Genomic DNA, 22,137 nt, shown 5'->3' on the forward strand with positions numbered 1-22,137 from the left:
TCTGTTTTAAAGAACCTGTCCCTATAAGTATCATACAAAATCCAGAGCTATGGGCTGTGGTCCCTCTATATTTTGAGAGAATCAAGTGCCTTAAAAGTATGATTCAAAAGCTCACAGACTCATCTCGCAAATGAATCAACCAGTCAAACATACAAATCTGAAGTGGTAGGCTACTAGTTTTCATTCACATTAATGCCTGTGAGCCAGGACTGTCCATAACACAAGGGGATTCACACTTGTATTCCTCACCTCCTAACACTTTTCCTGAGCATGAGTTTGTGGGGTGGGATATGAGGAGTTGTCATGGTTTAAGCCCAGTTAGCCACGTAGCCTGCTCGCTCACTCCCCACCACCCCTTCCTCCCCAAGCTCCCGGAGGGATGCAGAGGAGAATCGAAAGAATGTAACTCCCACAGGTTGAGATAAGAACAGTCCAGTAACTAAGGTACAACACAAACCACTGCTGCTGCTATCAATAATGATAATGATAAGGGAAATAACAAGGGAAGAGAATACAACCACTCACCACCAGCCAACCAATACCCAGCCCGACCGAGCAGTGATCTAACCCTTCCGGGTAACTGCCCCCAGTTTATATACTGGGCATGATGTGCTGTCACATCATGACCTGCAAAGCCAGATATTTTTTAGTATGCTAAGATCTGGAAATCTTTTGGAAATAATTCACTTGCCTGCAGGAAAAAATATGAGTCAGGGGAATATCTTGGTACTTTAGCAGTCACCTCCTGACCAGCAGACTTAACTAGAGAATCGTAGAATCATAGAATAATTTGGATTGGAAGGCAGAGGCCATGCTTTTAGCTTTGCAGAGTGCCACTACATTGGGATAGAAGATGGACTGGAGGGCATCCCAGCATCATTCTTAAAGTTAAAATAGAAGTTAAACAGCAGCAATACTGATGGCAAACTAAATGTGAGTTTTTTAGTGAGTGTGTACAGTGGCTAAGCTATGTTTCCTGTCACCAAAAGATGAGAAAAACACTCTACAAGTCTTGCTCTGCCACTGAACTGAGACTGCAAACTGATGCTTCCTTACCAATTACACTCAGGAGTGTTCCCCAATTTCTATCTTAAAAGGCAGCTGTCAGTTCCTGTTGCAAATTCTTCTCTTCCACAACTTTGCAGCTAATGAGCTGATTTCTGAACTGAACTGGAATTTGATTTACCGTAATAAGAAAGTTTATTCACAAAAGAATATTGGGCCATCTCTCACTCAGCTGATGAAGTCACTCCCCTTGCAATGACAGAAACTTCAATATGTACAGAATATAAGGAAAGTTTTTAGCGTTATTGAAGCATTAGTTTTGGTAGCTGGGTTTTGGTAATAAAAAGAAATGGTTCTTTCCCTAATAACGTTAACTATTTTGGGGGAGAAAGATATTCAACATGATTGCATCACCAGCAAAAACAATAATATAACAAGGCTTTCTGGTTTTATAATCTGTATTCACTTAGGTAAGTAAGCTAGCTGCTAGCCTGCTGAAAATTACCTGTTTAGTGGTAGTCAGTGGTACCTGATTTCCAATGCAAACTTTTATGGCACTTGTTAGTCTCAATATCTTTCTTATTTGCCTTTGTTAGTAATGATAGATTTGTTTGTTGAGTTCTTTTGCTATCTTTCATGTCAAAACTTGAGAATCAGACCAGGGAGTCTCAGGTTAAGAGGAATTGTGACCAGATCTCATGATATCATAATAAATCTACCTTTCTCATGTTGCCAAATTAAAAGACTTCACCTAGAAGCTGATTGATAGTCTAAAATAGAAAAGGTGTATTATTAGTGCTCCAGGTTTGCAGTTATTAAAAGGTTGGGGTCTTTTCCTCCTCAAAAATATCAACCAATCTAAATAATTTAGTAAGAAAGAGATTTAGCTTTGAGTGAAGAAGTATTTTTTATTACTAGAATTTACAGAATCAGACCAGTAGAAGAAGAAGTATGTTAGCAATACAGATTTGAACAGTTTAACGACCGTAAGAAATTCCTTTACACTATTTACTTAAATAATGCATGGGCTAAAAAAAAAAATAATAATGCTAAATATTTAGAAATAAATTGAAAAGGAGAAAAATTCAGGTTGCTAAAGTGATGCCTGAGTGTGAAACTCTGATTCATAAAGTATTATTTTCAAGTACTGTGTGCCATGGAGCATTCACTATGTACACAGTGCTGCCCTCCCCCAGGTCTTACAGGAAATATCATTACAGGAGCTCTTTGCTACAGACCTTCTTCAGAGGGGAAATTTTAAGGGAATCTGCTCCCATTCATTTTTAATTCCTTGGATTTTCTAATAGGTAGCACTTTCATGATATGGACATTTGTCTATGAGGAACCTGATGGAAATTACCAAGATCTTTCACATATATCGCAGTTCAAGGCACAGATTTCTTTCCTGACATTTCTGATAGCTAAAATGTGCTAGAGCATAAGGTGAAGTTTTAATGAGACAGAACTGTACTCAAGTGTACACTATGAAATAGCCTTCTCTTCTTATTCTGTATAGTTAGGGTTAACTTTGAATTCTCTGCAAGATCAAATATTTCTGATCAAATTTGGAAAAGAGATTGACAGTCACTCCTGGTCTTACTATGAATATTATTCTCTTCTTTGAATCTGATTTTGGTTTTCTGGGGATCATTATTCCCCAGAGTTTTTTTAAATGTTTTCATGGGAAAACAAATATTAGACTGGTCTTTCTTAAGCTGGTGTAGATAAATGTAAAATTTCTGTTTATGTCAGGAGCACCTAAAGCATTTTTTGCAAAATATTCCAGGTATAAAATACCTAAAGGATTTTGATTTTGTGATTAACATTGTGAATTGGTGCACTAACTGATAAAGCAGCTGATCTGAGAAGTAACTCCAGCACATGTTTTTGCAAATGTCACTGTCACTGAAAGACACAAGAGTATGAAGGGGCATCCTGTTTCTGTTTTATAAATAAATAAAATCAACTGACATTGTAGGAAGAAACTTACCCTTCACAGTAGCCCTCTGTCTTGGGTTCAGCAGTAGCAGTCATTTTTCTCCTTCTTAGTAGCTGGTGCAGTGTTGTGTTTTTTGACTTTCAGCCTGGGAACAGCGCTGATAACACCAATGTTTTTAGTTGTTGCTGAGTAATGTTTACTCTGACCAAGGACTTTCTGAGTCTCATGCTCTGCCAGGGAGGAGGGGAGTTTGGAAGGAAGCAGAGACAGGACACCTGACCCAAACTGACCAAAGAGGTATTCCATACCACAGGACATCATGCCCAGTATATAAACTGGGGGCAGTTACCCAGAATGGTTAGATAAGTGTTTGGGTTGGGCTGGGTATTGGTTGGCTGGTGGTGAGCTGTTGTATTCTCTTCCCTTGTTATTTCCCTTATCGTTATTATCATTGGTGGCAGCAGCAGTGGTTTTGTGTTATACCTTAGTTACTGGACTGTTCTTATCTCGACCCGTGGGAGTTACATTCTTTCAATTCTCCTCCCCGTCCCTCCAGGAGTTGAGGGAGGAAGGGGGGGGAGTAAGCGAGCAGCTGTGTGGTTCTGAGTAACAGGCTGGGCTTAAACCATGATGGTTCTTTGTGATGCCCAACGTGGTGCCACAAAGCTCCTTTCATCATTTCAGCTATGGAAAAACTGTCCCAGGAGTTCAAACAACTGAGAGACGATCTATCCGATCTATCCAGCTCCCCACATGTACCAACACACACCTCAGCTATTAACAAAAGGCATCCTACTGCTCAAGAGAGAAGATATAAGAGGTACATACCATGGGCCACCTTATGGTTTTACTTGTGGGATCATGGAGAAAACATGAGGAAGTGGGATGGAAAACCTACCTCAGCTCTGGAGGAACAGGTGAGTAAATTGAAGAGGGGAACAAGGGCCAAGACTGATCATCGTGTGAAATCTGCAGCTTCAGTCTCTGGTGAGCAGGTTCCCAGATGGAGCGGAAGAGCTGATTTTACTCCAGTTCCCGTGATAAAGACGACTAATCCCTGTCTACAAGATGTAAGCGACCAATATTGTGATCACTATTAGAGGGGCCCTGCCTCCAGCCAGGTGGAGGTAGGGGACCATTGGATTTACTGGAGTGTGTGGATCAGATGCCCTGGCACATCAGTCCCACAGAAGTATAAGGTTCTAGTAGATACCGGTGCACAGTGTACCCTGATGCAATCAAGTTGTCAAGGGGTGGAACCCATCTATATTTCTGGAGTGACAGGAGGATCCCAAGAGCTGACTGTGCTGGAGGCTGAAATCAGCCTGACTGGGTGGAAGTAGCAAAAGTACACCGTTTTAACTGGTCCAGAGGCTCCATGCGTCTTCAGCGTAGACTACCTTAAGAGAGGGTACTTCAAAGACCCAAAAGGGTACCGATGGGCTTTTGGTGTTGTTGCTTTGGAGACTGAGGAAATTGAGCATAGTCCACCTTGCCTGGTCTCTCAGGTGCACCGGTGGCAATATCGCACCAACCAAGACTCACTGATTCCCATCCATCAGCTGATCTGTAGACTGGAGAGTCAGGGAGTGGTCAGCAGGACCTGCTCACCCTTTAATAGCCCCATATGGCCACTGCGAAAGTCTAACGGAGAGTGGAGACTAACAGAAGACTATCGTGGCCTGAATGAAGTCACACCACCATTGAGTGCTGCCGTACCGGACATGCTAGAACTTCAGTATGAGCTGGAGTCAAAGGCAGCCAAGTGGTATGCCACGATTGATATTGCCAATGCATTTTTCTCAATTCCTTTGGCAGCAGAGTGCAGGCCACAGTTTGCTTTTACTTGGAGGGGTGTCCAGTTCACTTGGAACCGACTGCCCCAGGGGTGGAAACACAACCCTACCATTTGCCACGGACTGATCCAGACTGCACTGAACAGGGGCAAGCTCCAGAACACCTGCAATACATTGATGACATTATTGTGTGGGGTGATGATACAGTGGAAGAAGTCTTTGAGAAAGGGAGGAAAATAATCCAAATCCTGCTGAAAGCCGGTTTTGCCATAAAACGGAGTAAGGTCAAGGGACCTGCACAGGAGATTCAATTTTTGGGAATAAAATGGCAAGATGGATGTAGACAGATCCCCACAGGTGTGATCAACAAGATAACAGCAATGTCTCCACCAACTAATAAGAAAGAAACACAAGCTTTCTTGGGTGCTGTGGGGTTCTGGAGAATGCACATCCCAAATTACAGTTTGATTGTAAACCCCCTCATGCGGGGGGTTTACGAAAAATGATTTTAAATGGAGCCCTGAGCAACAACAAGCCTTTGAGTAAATTTAACGCAAGATAGTTCACGCAGTAGCCCTTGGACCAGTCCGGACTGGGCCAGAGGTAGAAAATGTACTGTACACTGCAGCTGGGGAGAACGGTCCCACCTGGAGCCTCTGGCAGAAAGCTCCAAGAGAGACTCAGGGTTGACCCCTTGGATGTTGGAGTCAGGGATACAGAGGATCTGAGGCCAGTTATACCCCAACTGAGAAAGAGATACTGGCAGCCTATGAAGGTGTTTATGCTGCTTTGGGAGTGATTGGCACTGAAGCACAGCTCCTCCTGGCACCCTGGTTGCCCGTGCTGGGCTGGATGTTCAAAGGCAGGGTCTCCTCTACACATCATGCAACTGATGCTACATGGAGTAAATGGGCTGCACTAATTACACAACGAACTCGAATAGGAAATCCCAGTCATCCAGGAATTCCAGAAGTTATCATGGACTGGCCAGAGGGCAAAGATTTTGGAATGTCACCAGAAGAGGAAGTGATGCATGCTGAAGAGGCCCCATCATATAATAAACTCTCAGAAAGTGGAAAGAAATATGCCTTGTTTACTGATGGGTCCTGCCATATTGTGGGAAAGCATCGGAGATGGAAGGCAGCTGTATGGAGTCCTGGACAACAAGTTGCAGAAACTGCTGAAGGAGGGGGTGAATCGAGTCAGTTTGCCAAGGTGAAAGCCATCCAGCTGGCCTTGGATACCCTCCTCTGTCACATATACCACAATTCATTCCTGTAAAACTACAAGACCATGCTATTCAAAATGGAAATTTTCTGTGAGTTCCATCTACGATTCTGAATGGTTTTGATGTTCTTGAAAAACTCTGCTCCAAGCCTTGTCTCATTTAAAAGCTAAAACCCTGTTTATCTGTTTTTAAACCGAGATGAAGGCCACTAGACCACTTACTAGTCATCTCTGGCCTGAAAAATATACCTCTGTATAAAACAGGGTAAGTCCAGTAATCTGCTGCACCTCATGGAAATTTTTTATTTCCATAATTTTGCAAAATAATCAACATTCTTTTCTTTAAAAAAAAAAAAAAAAAGGTAAGACAGGAAATTGTTCCTGTAATCTAAACTAGAGGCCAGATTCTAAACTAATGTAAATCTTTTCAGGTCCATCAAATATAAAGAAGCTAGCCAATGTACACCAACTATGGATCCAGTAAAGCTGTATGTTAATCCTCATTCTGTTTATTCAAACAAGAGGCTGAAGACCTTAAATAGTCAGATTGCTCCTTCCTAGCATTGTCAAAATTGTACTGATATTGGCAATAGCAGTCTGGCCAACCCACTTCACAAAGAGGAGAGATTTGTGTAAGCCTTGCAGGCCTGTTTCAGAGAAGGTGACAATTTCCTCTTGCCCTTTTACAGTATTTTTTATACATAGCTTTATGAAAAGTTATACTATTCCCAGAGACATAGAAAAGATCCAGCTAGTCTTACTTAGAACAGAATGCTTTAAGGGTTAGTCTTGAGGGACATTATTACACTGCAGGTCAATAACACCTAGCAACCTTTGCCATGTCTCCTGAGGGTGAACACACGTATTATGATACCCCATTCTGCTATAGATTAAAGTCTCTGGAAAGGCTGGCTTAAGGTTAGGAACCATATAGAAAAATTCCCCAGAGGATGCTTTGTAGGGGGACTGAGTGCATGTGTAACAGCAGCACGTTTGCCTTTCCTGCCCGTCGCTCTGATAATGCTTCATCTTCGAAGCAAAGGTACTAAGGGGATTCTTGGCTCTAACAGAATCTGATAAAATCTGATAAAAACAGATCCATGCTTCACAGACCAGACATTTTAAAGGGAACCATTTGAGATTTAGTTGCTGATGAGCACTGCATTTCAAAGCACATGTAGAGGCTGGGTGAGGGGTTTGTTTGGAGTGAGCATTTCAGTTTAGGGTTTTTATGGTTTGGGTTTTATTTTTAAGGATCTGTTCAAGTTCAGATTGACTGTATTCTTCTCCACTTACAAGTTGAAGTTTCTTCTCATTCCCTTTAGCGATTTCTCAGCTAAGCATAAAAATTGCTTCAGGAAATTTTCAGTGGAAAATAATTTCAATTTTGTAATGTATTTGTTTCAACGCTCACCATGGCCCCTAACCTCCTGAATTACAACAAACATACTAGATTTTGCTTCGGTGATAGGCTATAGTGTGATAAACTTAGTTTTTAAGTTACAGTCTGTCAGATTTCATAGTGAGATTAAACATTTAATTTATATGAACAATCATAGCTAATGAAAATATTTAAAATTTAGAATTTGCAGATATAATGTTTTGTGCTTATGTTTTCCTCCTTACTGTGCATTTTGGCAAATCAAGAGGACACATTCCTCTTTCAGTTAAAAACTATTCTATGATGTTGAAAATTTGAAATAATTTTTAAATGGAAAAAAAAGCAAAAACATTTCACCTTCCCTCACTAATCCATAGAAAATCAAGGTATTTAAATTAACGCTGTCTGTCTTCTGACAGAATAATGACTACAAAATTAAGCTCCATGTATAGGCCACACTTCTCAAATTCTGGAATGCTTGGATCATCGGTTCATTGCCACTGATACAAACTGAAAAAAGAAATAGCACGGAAAATAATTTCTTCAGGTGACATAAATAAATTGCACTCAGCTGAAGTCTGTTGCTCTGTACCCATCTGAACAACTTAAAAATCTGGTCCTAATGTGTAGGAGGAAAAGTTCAATAGTGTAAGTAGTTTATATTGCAACAAACTTTTCTGACTTGGCTGTAAGAAATCCGTTTCAGAATCAGCTCTACCTCCAACTTTCTGGTTTGTCCCGAAAGTTTAAGACACAGTGCGTCTCCCAAAGTAAAGATTTTAAAAATAATCATTTTAAAGGAACACTGCTGCCATGTCCACTGCCATGTGTTTTTACTGGGTTTTTTACTTTGTTTTTATCTTTTCTGCATCCCCTGTCCAAATTTTGGCTTTCAGATTTGTAAGAGGTCCAAAATCAAATCTATCTTTGTTTTTCTCTGCATTTACAACTTTCTTCCCTTTCTCTGTTAAGTAAGATATAACTTGTATGCTTTCTCTAGAATCAAGAGAAATCTTTGTCAGGATCAACACAATGAGGAGCATAGCAGGAAAACACACATAGTAGAAGCAAAGGCATGTTGATGAAGTGTTGCATTTTCTTGTCCAACTTTCAAGGAGTGACAATTTGCTGTTAACAATGTGTGCATTTTCCATTAGGATTAATTACTCTTGTAAAACCATTTTAGGCTCACACAGACACATTCTGATTTTCCATGCTGCTGAGCACTGAATCAAGACTATCACGTCTTGAGTGCAGTGTCACCTAATCAGCAACTCTCCACACACCCCTGGATGTAGGGGTGCACCTCATCCAGCTCTTTGCCAAACACTACAGGACATTCCTTGCTCTTCACATCACACGCCAGATGCAGATGTGTTCTGCCATCTATGAACCCATCTTCAAAACATTCACTCTGTGTGGTTCACTCCCCAGGTGCAGCCTGACATCACAGCCGCTGCAGGTGGAGTCTCAAACATCAGAAAAGAAGAAACTCAAATTTCTTCTCTAATGGCTCAATGGTTCATAAGTAAGCTTGGCACTTCAGAAAAGCAGGCCAATTATTTAATCACCTAAATGTAGATTTAGGTTCCTATTGTTGAGAATCTAGGACGCAGCATATGGGCCATTTTCACTGGGACACCCTGGCCGCTTTTCTATTGCTCTAGCAGACAAAGCAGCTATAAATCTGCCTGGGTTTAAGGCTGTTTTGCATTACCAGAGCAGCAAAAAGCGACCAGAGAACATTAGTGAACTTGTCCTTATATATTAAATGCCTTGACATTGTCCTTTTTAATTGTCAGAATTTTCAGAGAAAGAAATCTCTACCTTTTAATGCCTGTTGCATAATGGGCAAGGACAGTTAAAGAGCAGATTTCTCTGTTTTCTTGGCCTTTCCATGGTTGAACTCTTAACTTTTTCAGCAGGAATTTATTTTCTCTTAATTTAAGCAGAGATACCTGTCTTGAACTTCTGGTTGCCAAGTGGCGCCAATATATAAATGATTTTACCTTTAAGTGTTTGTTATGAATAGATAGCACAAAATATAGTTTCATTACTACCAGTCAAAGAACATGTAGAGAATAACACACTGTACTTCTCCAGCACCAGAAAAGGTGGCTGCACAAGTGAAGATATCATGAAGCATTCTGTGGTGGAGGTGATAAACCAGGTCTGTCACACAGCTGAAGGTTCAGTAAGGCATACTTATCATCCTTCCTATGAAGAAAAGTGTTCATACACAATTACATGAGCTATGTATATGGGGTTACATTCTGAGCCCATCATTTTGCACCTGCCTGACCATGTCTCCATCAGTCATTTGCAACCATTTAACTATACCTGTTTACTCCACTCACATAGAGAAGTCTGATTTGTCAAGTACATTCATTGCACACACAAAGATTTCAGGTGAAAACTTTTAACTAAACAGACCCTTACCTTATTGTACATCACAGCTGGCAGACAGCCCTGTGAACATGTCAATTCCATAGTTAGAAACTGGTTAGGATGAAAGCCAAATCACAGAGCTATACATTGAAATGCAATAGATGTAGTTTGACTACATAATGGATATATTCTGTGCTGGAAACAGTCACTTCATAGTTGCTTCATTTTCCACTTTGAGGCAACCCTTCACTAAAGAGAATTTCAGTGCAAATATATTTTCACAATAGAAAAGGCATAATAAATAATAAGTAGTAATAAATCACATATAAACCATAAAAATGTTATAACAAACTGTGTGATTTCCTGGAAAAGTATTCTTATTGCAATATACTGTTGGAGGCATTAAAGAGCTAAAAATCTCTTTATGCTAATTATTTCTGTCACAAGCAGAGGAGCCAGCTGGGAATTGTCACACACGTAGATATGGCCTGTGTTTTCTCCCCTAACAAAGCTATGCAATGGCCTTCCCGTGGGGCCCAGTACGTGAGTCACTACGACTGCCAACCGCAGCTGGCATGTACATTATATGAAAATGCCTATATGTAGTTAGCTTCAAATTAGAACTGGTGTAGTTGCTTCTATGACATACAGGATATTTCCATTTTTTTTTACACTGAATCTGAGAGTTTGACTATTTTACAGACAACGGAACCAACTGGTTTTACTTCATCAAAAAGAAGTTTGTGTGCAACCATGAAAGACAGCATCACTTTTTGATGATACCTCTACACATTTCTGTCTTTTGTAGTTTTTCTTCAACTAAGATTTGCTAACCTCCTTAAGCATACTTCAATTTTCTTTCTTTATTAAGACCAATCAGCTCTTTGCAGCTGAAATTGGGAATGGTGGGAATTGCAGCAGGGATTGGAGTGAAAATATTTACAACTCCCTCAGCTGCTGTCATAGTTTGCAACAGCCTTTTCTTGAGTCATCCACCACTGATGCAAAGAGCTGAAATCAACACAGAAAGCTTCCTTTTATTCATTTTTCTTCTCCTAGCCATGCCTCCAAGGCAGTGATAGCTCCCTGTGCAGGAGATGGGAATCCACCAAGGGAAGTCAGAAAAGGAGGAAGAAAAAAAAAAAAAGAAAAGGTTTACTCAAAGCACACAGCTGGAAATGTGTGAATTTCAGTATCAACATATAGCAACCAAATTTCTCTGTAACCAGCAAGTGCTGATATAAATGACTTAGTGCTATGTGCCAGCCACACCAGACACCAGTGACAGGTACTCTGCACTGGCCATAAATATCTGTTCAGTGTTCAGTACTCTGAGGTGACAAGGCTTGGGTCTGAACTCTGATCCATTCCTAAAACTCTCCTAAAGCACAGCTATAACAAAGGGCATTTCTTAATATAAAAGTGGTATTCATTGATTGCACCAGGATCCTTCATTTATTCAGACATAAAACTGGAACCAGTTCCTTCCCAACAGATGCAGTAAATCATGTCCCTGATTTATGGCACAACTGCAATAAGTGCCTATATGTGTGTTTTTGTCACACTGTAGATGTGAAGTTCAGTGGGAAAAGGAGGGACACATGCAGCCTACAATTAGCTATATATTTCAATATAGGCCATATGATACTCTTCTTTACCTTGAATAATACTTTATTGTTCAAGTAATACTACTGGAATGCAAATATACTGCTATAATTTGGAGATAGTTATATATATATATACAGTATACACGTGAAATACATATATAGTGAGTATATATATATATAGTGTGTGTGTACGTGAGCAAACCTAGCCCAGTTCAAACATTATACTGCATATGGGAAAAAATTGTGCCAGCTGTAATTCCATGAGCTGTATTCAAGTTATCCTTGCTATATTGAGAACTCAGCTATTAATAGTCATATGTAAATTTAATAGTATGCTCCTCTCAGCATATATTAAAAAAAATACAAGTCTTCTTTTTGACAGTAAAATTGACATAAATTTACTTGTTCAACTTTTGTGGGAAAGGCTGAGGTCTGAAATAGCAGTGATGTCATAGGTTAAATCTCTTCCAGTGTGTGCCTGCTAGCGAGTTCTGCAGATCATCAGCTGAAATTCAGGGGACAGGATGAACAGTGAATTGAATTTCTCCTTTGCTGTCTTTCCCAGACATATGTGTTGCATCAGTGGACATATCCTGGGTAAGGGATTTGCCATTGTAATGTACCGCAAAAAATAATGCTGATAAGAAAAAAGAAAATGTCAGAATGCCTCATTGACAAAACAAATCCATAATCTTTTGGGGAAATATTAATATGGGCTTTGAACATTTTAATTTTAATCTATGTAACTTCTTAATTGTTTTCACATCATTTTGTAATATGGCAATTACAATGCACAGTGGGAATAATATATCAAGGTGTAATCAGAATAATATGTAATTGTGTAATATTTTTAATATCTTATTTGTCATTTTGTTGATTAAGCTTTTACATAGTTCTGATTAAGATCTCTTTTCTGAATCAAAACACCCTCAGTTTTTTAATTTGTCTTAACGTTTGTGACAGCATTTATAATCCTAAAATTAAAAGATTTTTAGAAGATGAATTTCCATTAATTTTAAAGTCACAGTTTATCAAGTAGAAAAAAAATCTGAATATTTTGAAAAAAATAAATTAATTTTGTCTTCCCTTTCTCTGCTTAGAATGGAGCTCTACCAACAACGTATTTATACATTTTTAGTGTCTGTTACAATCCCAACCTTGATATAATTCATACAAAGTATCTATTACACTACAGCTCTAGTTTTATGTAAATTGTCTGTATTTTCCAGCTCTGATTTATAGTGCTGACCACTGCTGGGAGATGTTTCCTAAAGGAAAATGCTTTTCCTGACAAAACCATCAGAAATTAACCTGATAAGAAATGGTACATGAAAAGATAATGTTGGAGGAAAAGTGATGTCTGTGACAAATTCAGCTGTTGAAACACCTTGATCATATGCAATTTGCAGTGAAGTAATCCACAGCCCTGTTCTTAAACATTTATTTTATATCACCCCCAATATATGTATAATGGCTGTATTTTTTTTCATGAGAAAAGTTAGCCTACTCACAGCAAGACATATACCTGAATACATCTAATTACAAGGCATGTCCCTGTTTTTAACACCCACAGTCAGCTTTTTCCACAATGTAAGAGTTGTCCCACCCTGAAAAGTATGACTGGCAGCATAAATAGATGTTACTATTAAACTCAGATGCCATTATTCCAAACGTCTGAAATGCTAAAAGCTACTTTTAGTTTTTAGCTTCACACCTACAGATACTAAATGTCTCCTGTGTACCAATGTTAATAATATGTGTATTTCCTAATCATTCAGTGAGTTCATATAGTTAACTGTTCTTACCCACTGTCATAGTTTTGTTGCCATTCTGATGGTCAATCAAAAGAGAAAAGCTTTTATTAGACTGACATCACGGGAAAGCTTCAGAGAACATAAACCTTCTTTAGGGTGTTTTCATCCAAATTAAACATTGTATTGACAACTTGAGCATTTTGAATGGATGTTAGCTAATTAACTACTGTGCCAGTAAGTTGAGGACAACCTCCATACTTCCTTTAACAAAGAAACTTAAAAAGAACCTGAGTGCAGCTTATTGCCTGGAAGAAATATCTGCGTTCGTAAGTCATCCCTCACACAGGCATCTGAATGCTAGCCACAGCTCAGCTGGCTACATGAAAAATGTTAAAGACTGTGATTATACTCATTCCATGACAGCAACCTTGTTTATTAATATGTCCTTTTAAATGCCACTTCACAAGTTAAAAGCTTTATGCACATTAAAATACAGTACATATTTCTACACTGGGTTTCAACATATATTATTCAGCACTTGTTAGCTAATATGGCTTTATTTTTTCTTCAATTAATGTCTCTTATTCTCTGTAACTACAGATTTCTGTTTATTGCAGAAGATGAGGAAATAATGACAAAACATAAGACACCTTAATGTTATCTCATGAAACTATTTAACAATACTTTCCCTGTTATAGGGGTCTTAGAAAACACTAGATTCTCTGTTTCACTAGCAAAATCTTGAACAACATTCAGCTTAATATATAGCAATGCCATTCTTGGGGGTTTTTTGTCTTTTTTTCATTTCTGCACATTGGTAAATTTTGAATTTGTGATAATCAGCTCTGTTTCTTTCTTTATATTTGGGTTCTGCTTTTGTAAGTGATGCTGTCTTGGAGCACTGATGTTCAAAACTGAAGGGTGCCAGACCCAAAACTCATGCCATGTAATAGTCTGAAAGATTACCTTCTACATTTCAGTGGTTAAATTGGGCCAGAAAGTACCACAGTCCGTGATGTGCATGCAGTAATACTTTGAAAGGACAGAAACAGTTCCCAAAAGCTTCAGACTTGTCCAGCACAGAGTATCTGCTGTGTGGGCTTTTATCCTCCTACAGATAATGTCAAGCATATATACTGCTGTGTATATTCTGCAGCCTTGATAAGAGGAGGAAGAATTTTCAGGACTAAAAGTCACAGTTAAAACTAGAGCTTTCTCTCTAACCACTGGCAGATAGTTGGGATTAAAACAGCATAATTCCAAGGTATTTTGTTAGTTTTAGAGATACTGAAGCCATAAAAACACTTTTATTTTATTTTTCTGGTAGTTCCCACTAAAAAAGACTATGCGGCCATATACATTTAACAATTAAGGTCTTAAACAGCTTGAAATACAAGCACAGTACACAGTGACATTAGAGATAGGTCAGGTAATTGCTGTGCAATGCCAGAGAAAACTTCAAGCAGTAAAAGTTGTTGTTACTGGTTTTGCTCTTAGGGGTGATAGTGCAGTGCATTTAAGTTACGTAATAGATTTATACAGCAAATTAATCTTTTCCTGAGCACAATCCTAGGAAAGCACCTTTTTTTCCATGTACCTTCTAAAATACATCCTTCTGTGAATTATTAGTTTATGTTATTATTAGTCTTCGACATTAACAGTGCACAATATTATGGAAAGTGACTTAAGCGAAGTGACCTGAAGCTCTGTAATACATTTCATGAGCTTGAAAACACCACTGGAGGCAGAGGAAGGAAGGGATCTCTTGCAAATTACCACCTATGTTTTATTTTATTTTCTCTTTTCTTTAGCATAGTTTTCTTCTAAGCAGATGAAGGTCTTTGGCAATACTGTTGATGGAGAACATGTTATGTTTTGTCAAATTATACACTGATGTAGTGAGTGCAACAGGAAGAAAACTATCCATAGTTAGAGACTAAAATCCACAATGGACCTCTCTTGTGCCTGAAGGCTTGACTTGATTGTATGTTTTCTTTGGTAGTGAAGGCAACTTAAGAAGTTCCCATGAACCCAACAGTCATCCCACCCATTATTTCTGTTGTAGGTGTAGATGCTTGAGGAGATTTAAAAGGTTTGGGGAGATTCTTTATTGTTGGTTTGGTTTGGTTTGGTTTGGTTTGGTTTTTTTAACCTGCAAGACTTCAGGGACTTAGTTGAGATCATGGCTGGAGGCAGCAGGAGTTGAATGGAGAGGTTGAAGTGAACAGCAATGGTCAGGGGAAGAAGGGAGCTCAGTTGAACAACATAAACATGTAGTTACACCATAAGTTTATAGCCCATTTTCTGGCATCCAGTGCTTGGCCCTGAGGGCACCATGAGGCTTTGCAAGCTCCCCTCACCTACTGGCTGGTTGCCTGCCCTCAGAGCCAGCACAGGCATGGCACAGCCACCTTGGATCCTGTGACCAGGACACTGTGAAAGGGCTGTTCAGGATGAACTAGCTGGGAGAAGCCTTGCTGGTCCCCATCCCTCCTCTTTTGCTCCAGAGTTGCATTTACACTCAAGCTTTTGCCTGAGTCACCTGTCACTGTCTGTGCTGACCATGCACCTCGTTGATCCGGACCTTGACTTGATTTCAAGATTGCCCCTTTACCTCCCACACCCCTATGGACCCACATGATGATCTGGGCTGTGGCTGAATGTGGTACTATCACTGGATCTGCTCTGCTCTCCTTGCTGGGGTTCCATGGGGCTGCACCCTCTATGAATGAGAGCATAGCCATGTCAACCATGCTGTCGCCCCTACTCCCTGCTCTTTACACCTTGTGGCACAGATGGCCCTGCTGTTCCCTGTCATCCAGTTTGACAACATTTTCAACAGATCTAAGTTATGCCTTCTGAAGGCCTGTTTTTGTCCATGTTGTTCTCTCTCTCCTTTAATCAAACTATGGCACTTACTTAACTTTATATGGACCCTCTTCTAGGTACTAAGGCAACTCCAAGAAATCATTGGTTTTGATAGGGTTGAGGTTTTTTCAGTTAGGGCTTGGTTTGGTAGAATTCATTGTTCAACTTCATGAACAGCCTCAGCTCGGGACTAGCTACCCCTTGATTTTTGTATAAGGGACAAGATGAGCAGAATGAGCTCTTAAGGTCAGCTGTCACTTCTTCAATCCCGTAAGCAATGGTGGGAACCTACATTTGAGGCTGTGTGAAAGATCCTGTGCAAGCTAGAAAGTTCTTTGGTCCCTAATCCAGCTCAGTCCTTAGTCACAAAAATGAGCCCTAGGAAAATAGATTGAGTTTATTACCTTATAGTTAAGGAACTTCCATTCAAATTAATATTTACTTATTTAAAACAGAACAACTGCAGCTAAAGCTTCAAAACTAACCCTGTAATGCCCCTAGGTAGCAAGTTAGGGCAATAATACATAAGAAAAGAATGATGAATTTAAAAATACTTCTGAAGGGAGAGAGAGCAAACTTTTTTAAATTAAAGGTAAACACTATTTTCTCCTTTTTTTTTTTTTTCTGCCAAAACTCTTTAACTAAACTTGATTAAAACTCATAAAGTATTCCGGTCAAACTTGAAATCATATTACACAGCAAATAAAACATTCATTTTTCTTTCTGTATTTTCAAGATTTCAGAGCTGCTGAAATAATCTTTCATGGATACATCCCTCTTAACTGAGGCCTTCTCCACCAACAGCAGCTGTTAAACCATTGGCAAGTACTCTGGTACATGATTCCTTCCAAAGTAAGCCAAGGAATTTATTTCCCCAGCCTCTTTCCCCCACCGCTCCTGCAAAAGTTTGTCTACAATACAAAGGTGGCAGAGTAGGTAGTAGGTCCACTCCCAAGGTATTCATAACCAAGGGCAGTAATTTAATTTATCATATATTTCTGTTTTGAAATTCAGCTCAATGAACACAGGCAATAACTTTAACAGGAAGCAGTAAGTGGAGTCATAACCTTCCCATCCACTGTTCCCGAGTCTAATACAAGTCTGTAGACGGGGTAGAACAATTTCAAATCATCAAGTTAGGTAGTTATAGGAAGTTAATACTCTTCATTTGAGACAGACGCTGATCATCTGTCTACTAGCTTGTTTCAGTGGTGCTCAAATTAATCTATTTTGCATTGCAATGAGCTGGAACCTTCCTAGCCCTTGTAGGCAACCACCAGCCTCTTAACTGAGGTTATTTAATGCAGTATAAACAAGAGCAAACAATAACCCTGCACCCTCTGATGTGCTAGTACCATTTCTTGATGTGCTAGTACCATTTCTTCACTGAATGGAGAGCAAGCCAGTTCAGGGAGTCAACACAGCCATTTTAAAAGAAATAAAAATGTTTGGGGTTATTTTATCTCTCTGAATTATTTAATCCTCAAGGATTTACTGGTGCTGGTGCCAGCAAAAGAAAAGGAATGGAAATATCTTTCAGGGCTGTAGCAATAGCACAAGGGGTAGGTAAAGGGTTCAAACTAAAACAAGGGAAGTTCAGGTTAGATATAAGGAAGAAGTTCTTTACTGTAAGGGTGGTGAGGCACCAGAACAGGTTGCCCAAAGAAGTGGTAAATGCTTCATCCCTTGCAGTGTTCAAGGCCAGGTTGAACAGAGCCTTGGGTGACATGGTCTAGTGTGAGATGTCCCTGCCCATGGCAGGGGGGGTGGAACTAGATGATCGTAAGGTCCTTCCCATTTGGAACCCAAACCATTCTATGATTCCATGAATTGACAATAAAGGTGGAACAATGGACAATGCTGACTCAGACTGACTGAAACTGTTAGAGGACTTGTCCCCTACGGGGATAGTAATCTTCAGCTGTAGGCAGTAGTCTCTTAAAAAGCTGTAGCTCAGTCAATTGTGATTCTGTGACCATAACCTGAGGTTAATGGCTGATATTAACTGTGCCATGGTTAATGTCATAACATAGCTGGCATTCACTGTAAATGACAGCCATGTTAGGCAATGGGTGTTCAGTAAATACTAGTAAATATTTGAAGTATCAGTCTTGATTAAGTTTCTTATTTAGTAGCCATGACAAAACACCCTCTCAGATTTATTAATGAGGCTGATGGATATGAGCACTAATGAAAATGGACAGGCAGGTAATGAGGGAGGTACAGTCAGAACATAGGATTGAAGTCAGGTACAATTAAAGTTCAGCTCCCTAGTCAAACACGGGCTCCTTTGGGGCCCTAGGTGAATCATTTATGCACAGCCTCTCAGTCTTTAAAGAGAAGATAATAATATTCATTATCTTCACACACACACTGTGAGAGTATGAGTTTTGCTGTATTTTTTTTTTCTTAATTCTCAGAAGTGTCTGGTAGGTTACCAATATCATGATTACAATACTGGGCAGAGCTGGAGTGAAACAGTGCTGCTGTTTCTTCACAGAGCTCCACTAATGTCTAGCAGACATCTTTACCTCTTATCAGTTAGGCTATTGCACTTTCAGCTTAAGACAAGCTGCCAGAAAAATACCTGCTACCTGTAGGAGTGATGTCACATCATGAGAAGATCAGTGCCTCTCTAATGCTATTCCCAGCAGAGCTGCCTTTAAACACCATGTCTCTGGAAGTGACTTGAAAAACTCGTCAGACAACCGCAGCACGAATGTCAGGCATCCAGTAAAGGAGAGAGCAAAATACCTATCCTACCCAAAGGCTGTAAAACAGAATCAACAATGCAAACAAATTGCAGGGTAAGGAGAGGAGGGAGGGAGTAAGTGAGAGGGAGAAAAACCACTACATCAAGCCATCTGGATTAAAACCAGATCAGTCATTCTAAATTGGTGCTTGAGTGCAGAGCAAATGAGCTAGAGGAAGAAGAAAATCTCTGTGTTTGTATAGCTGCATGGTAGGGCATTAAGGAAGTGGTGTTTTACATTTTAAGCAGAGGAAACCCTGTGCACAAACTATTAGCTCTGGCTGATATTATGAAGCTGTTACTAAGAAGTCAGGTGTATTTTGGGATATCCCTATGCACATGTACTGCTGACCAAGGTCTGCATTACAGCCTTTCCAGAACTGAGGCAGCAGTTAGTAATTAAATCTTAACGGTTATCTGCTGAGATGAAAACACTTGGGACAGCGAGAAACTGAAGTTTAAGAGGCTCACCTCTCTGAAGACAGAGAGTTTGGAGCCAGGAAAAAAGCGGAGAGATAGTAAAGGAAGTGAAGAAAGAAGAGATGGATGTATTTGAAATGAGAATTGTTGACTTACCTGGGGATAAGCCAAGCAAGAGTTAACTCATGAGCTGCAGAAGCAGCTTATATTGTCACAGAATGAAAAGAAACTCACACTGGGAATATAAAGAGAAGATGTTATTTTAGGTAGGTTTTAAGATTTTCTTGCTCTATTTAGCAGAGAATAAAGATAATTTGTTTACAGCACCACATGCACCTGAGAAATGAATTGCAGCTCAGCACGCTCATGCTAAATAAAACTTGGTAAAGGGTAATCTGAAGCAAGGGCAAATCTCAAGTACTAAAGCTAATACTAGGACTGTACAGATTTGTTCAGACTTCAGAGCTTAAGCCACACATATTCTAGTGTCTGGCAAATGTCTAGCCAGGGAGCTTAGACAAATCTATGATACATAGGTTATGTATATATATGTGCCTTTAAAAAACTGAGATTGCATCTTGCCTTGGTATAGGATCAAGTTAATAGAACTGCCTCTAGACCATGTTTCATTGTGTATCGACATCTGTCCAGAAAACAGGTGAATCCATATACATTATACATGTACATACACAACAATACATTTCCCTTCCTCCATAGCGTTTTCTCTACAAGTGATCTGGCTGTAAATCTGCTGGTCATCTTTGACATCTTTCAAAGGCAGAAAGCATCAAATGCATTTTTAAAAAGATCTTTTTTTTTGTTGGTTGCATCTTCAACATTAATTCCAACTAGTGTGAAATTGCTATATAGTCAAGTGCTTAAACTCACTGCCTGTGACAAGTGGTCTAGCACAGTCCAGAGCACCAGGAACATAAGGAAAATGGGAGGTGAGGTGCTGTTTAAAAGCACTTCAGTCATCAACCATGCCAGTCTGACTGGAAAGGAAAGTGGAGGGGAAGTTTTACCCATAAGCATATACTTACCAGTGGGAAATGGAATAATTGCTGCTATTTACTCTATTATCCTTCAGATTTTTATTTTACCATCATCTCTGGTTGAAATTACCAGCAGATTGGAAGGTTACTGGGGGGAACACTAATACACGCTGTATCCATGTAACTTGCATTTCCTTGGAAATCTGGATACAAGTATCTTGACATTACCTTCTCAAGGACCTACATAAAATTGTGATTCATCTTCGTTCCTCAATTAGACCTGTTTCAAAATAATCTCAAGTATGGCAAAGGTTACTGTTTTGTCCCTGATTTTTAGCTTAACCTGACTAAGCTCAAGGAAAACTCAGTCCTCTTATGACAGAGGCTGAAAACCAGCAGGTGTTTCACCATCCTTGATAGTGATCAAATTTGCTTAGGGAAGATATAGCTAATGCCATATCCCAGACTAATCCTGCATTCCCAGGAAAACCATGTTTGGTGATGTTGAGAGGCTGATATTTTGGAGAAAAAAAAAAAGAAAAAAAAAAAAAAACCAGAAAACAAAACAAACAATTCTTTCAACAAGATTTTTCTCTTAAAAATCCATAACTTCCTTCAGAAAGCAGCTCTTAAAAAAAAATATCAACTACTAAAATCAAATTGGAGGCAGACCCTGCTTCTGAATCTGTCAGCTTGCAATATCTCTGAACTGAAATTCCTTGCAGCATCTACAGTCATCATAGCCTGATTCCCTCTGGAAGCAAGGCTTGGGTGGTTCCACTGTGTACATGTATACACACATTTGAATTCCATGGCTCACCTCAACTGTGAAGAAAGGTAGAAACCTCAAAGATAATTTTCTGCAAGTTTCTCACAGGCAGCATAGAGTAATGTTTTGTATCCTCTGAGGGACCACTTGCATCATGAAAGTTCACTTTAGCGCACACCAAAAATTCCACATGGCAGGATCACTGCAAGATCCCAATCAGAGCTCATGAATAACTAGAAGATATAAACCCATTAGCAACAAGTCCAGCAGTCTCAGAATAACTTGTTAAAAGTCATATTTGCTCCATGAATATAGAAGTCTGAGCGTCCTCTGCTTCCTTTCCCTTCACAATTTGGAGTATTGCCAGAAAAAGAGATGAAGAGAAAATAGGCATCATTAGGACTTCAAGCAGGTGTCACATTTGTGCTTTTGTGATTTGAAACAGTGTGGTCCTTCTAAATGTAGAAGAAAATGTTTTATCACTATATGCTTCCTTTTCTTCCTCCTAAGTGTGATATAGCAGTACATGGTCAGAGTCCATTAAGTATATGCAAACTTTGGAACCACAGGAAAGAGCATGGAGCTTCTAGAAACTGCTGGTTAAATTACTTTGTTCAGAAAAAAAACATCCCAAACAGATGTATGACTCATATCCACTGCCATCTGCTAGACGGAAATAAGCCATCTTTGCCTCATTAAGGTAGAAATTATCCTCTTTCCTAGTCAATGATGACCTACTGACCCGGACCCCAACAGTTCAGATCAAGTAGGCTGGGAGAGCTGATGCTATTGGGACCATTTCCTTGTCAGTCTCATAAATGATAATTTAACCAAACTTTCGTGCTTCTTTGCTGAAATAATTCCTCCAGGTCACAGCATTAGGACTCAGTCAACTTCCCCTTCCTTTCTGTACTTGGCTGAAGGCAGCTAAATGACATAAACTGTAGCAGAGCATCCCAAATCATCATAAATCCTCCTCTGTCTCAGAGCATGGTGATACTTGTCTAGATGTACAACTGATGTGAGGTGGGATTCACAACTTCTGTGAAGCCTAAAGACCAGGTTTGTGGGTATTTCTGAGATGTCAGCATCCAGGCAGAAGGAGGAACTCAGCCTCCAAGAGAAACAGAGCCAGATGATCAGCTATTTTCCAGCTCTCAAACAAACTGGAGACTTCCAGGTACTCCCTGCAGCCATGGAACCACAGCAGTGCTCATGAAGGTCTCGTGCCAAATG

Source organism: Pezoporus occidentalis, unplaced genomic scaffold, assembly GCF_034315485.1.
Source record: "Pezoporus occidentalis ecotype Australia unplaced genomic scaffold, CSIRO_AGI_Poc_V1 ctg4, whole genome shotgun sequence".
Classification (NCBI taxonomy): Eukaryota; Metazoa; Chordata; class Aves; order Psittaciformes; family Psittacidae; genus Pezoporus; species Pezoporus occidentalis.